A 2,557-nucleotide genomic window follows, 5' to 3' on the forward strand; every position below is an offset into this window, starting at 1 on the left:
AATCGACTCGGGATACTTATAAAATACTACCATGATTTTTTCAGATTTTTTGGTCCAAAAATAAATTAGGCCAAAAACCGGCCTTACTGACCCTCCCCCTTTGAAGATTTATCATTAAAAATTCTTTAATTTTGACCATTTTTAATATCAAATTCTCAAATTTTAAATATTTATATATCAAAACTCTTGACTTTAGAGATGTATAAATAAAAAAACTTAAATTTTTATGATTTTAGATATAAAAAATGTGACTATTTGTTTGAAAATAATCTTTTTTGCAGTTTTGCTTACTGAAAATGTAACTATTCTCCTTGCATGTTCCACCATTTCAGTTCGAGATTCATCTCTTTAGCTGAAAATATTTTTGATTTAACTAAAAATTTAATTATAAATTCAAAAAATTAAAAACTCTTCAATTTTAAATATGCGTAAATAAAAATTCTAAAATTTGGATCATTTTGAAGGTCAAAAGTCAAGCTTTCAATTCTAAATCTTCCAAATTGGTATGTTTGATATGTGGAATTGTTCATTCGGGCTGCTAATTTGAAATTTCAGAGTGGCCGTTTTAATCGACGAATTAAATTCCCGGTTCGCAAACATTTTTCACGATCAATAAAATTTTAAAAATTAAACACTAAAGCTAAAAAAAATTCCACTTAAGGAACTGTTAATTTAATTTAATGTAAATTTTAAAAAATTTTAATTTGAATTTAAAAATTTTTTAATATAAAAAAATATAAATCCACGTTATCATTTTCAATGCTCTAAATTAAAAAATCAATCAATGAACTTTAAAAATTTCAAAATTATATAATTTTAAGGAATTTTAAGCTAGAAACATTAAATATTGAAAAATTGAAAATTTTTTAACTGAAAACTTCTTGAATTAGAAATTCAATTATTTTCTTTTTAATTAGTTTAAACGTCCTTAGAAATCTTCAGAATTTTATTTCAAAATCTTGAGAAATCTAAAAGTTGTTTTAAATTTAAAATTATTTTGGAAATTTTTTCAGAACTTCTAAATATCTGTCAAAATTAATTGAAGTTTTTCTACAATTTTCAGAAAATCCTGTAAATTTGAGAATATTTCTTTACAATTTGGATGTATAAATGACAATTGTACGTTTTTTATTTGTAGGCGAAATTTAAATAATTTTAGAGATATGTAGAAGTTTTGAAAAGATTCAAACTTAATGTAAAAGTTGAAATGATAGCCTAATATAAAACAAAATGTAGATTTTCGCAGACTTTAAACAAAAATTTAGATTTCTTTAAAGAAATGTGAAAGGCTTCAAAAGAATAAAAACATTTTCTTAAGATTCATAGGAAAATTAAAAATAATCTTTCATTTTGAAAAATTATTTCAAGAGAATATTTTAAAAGTTTTTCAATGATTTAAAGATTGAAACAAAATTTTCAAAAAAGATTCTAGAAGATTTGAAGAAAACTTTCTAAAATTTGCATGATAATTTTTTTTTAACTCCTAAATATCTCTTGAATTTACTCAATTTTGTTCTAAAAATGTTTTGAATTGCGCATTTTAAGCTAAATAATAGCATAATTGAAAAACATAACAATTCAACTAATTATTTAAAAATTGTTGAAATCGAACGTGGACAGATTTTTCTTCTACAAATTTGTCAAATTCCCGGTCCAGCGGCCACCCTGTTTTTCTAAAGTAAAAAACTTTGGAATTTGATAAAAGCCATTCGTTACGACTATATTTTTATGAAGTTATTTTTAAGTTGAAAATAGTTTATAAAGTTTTAACCGCACGTTTACATTTTTTAATGGCGGAGAAATAAATAAAAATAATATATTACTAAATTTATTTATTAAATTTAATGTAAAAATAATAAAAAGGAAGACCTGAAACATTGAAATAAAAATATGTTATTGATGAAGCCTTGAAATTTTTATTTAAAAATAAAATTATCGGAATAATTAATATTATATTAATTTTAATTCTTATTAAGACTTTCGAATTAAAACAGTTATAATCAGGAAATTCTCAAATTTTCAATGCATTTGGAATCGTTTTTGTTCTCTTTTTATTGCTTAAAGTACAGATAAATTTTAAAAAATGTATTTATTTAATAAATGAAAATGTTTTTTCCAAAATTTTCAACATCAAAGGCTTTTATTTTTGATGTGTTCAAGTCTTTAAGAAATCATTTAAAAATTCTTTAAATTAAAAATAATAGCATAATTGAAAAACATAACAATTCAACTAATTATTTAAAAATTGCTGAAATCGAACGTGGGCAGATTTTTCTTCTACAAATTTGTAAAATTCCCGTCAAAAAAAAAATTCACTATCATTTCCCAATATTAAAAATGTCCGGTCATTTCCCGGTCCTGCGGCGACCCTGAATTTCTCAATTTTTAATGTATAAAATTAATAATTATTGACTTTTAAAGCCTTAAAATAGAATACAGAAACTTCCAGTTTCATTCCAAACTTTAGGTTGAGAAATATAGTTTAACAAATTTTAAAAACATGTTCGCATTTCGGTTTAGACGATATTCAATAAACTGATTCTAATAAAATATATAA

The sequence above is a fragment of the Belonocnema kinseyi genome, chromosome 10 (genome assembly GCF_010883055.1).
Source record: "Belonocnema kinseyi isolate 2016_QV_RU_SX_M_011 chromosome 10, B_treatae_v1, whole genome shotgun sequence".
Classification (NCBI taxonomy): domain Eukaryota; kingdom Metazoa; phylum Arthropoda; class Insecta; order Hymenoptera; family Cynipidae; genus Belonocnema; species Belonocnema kinseyi.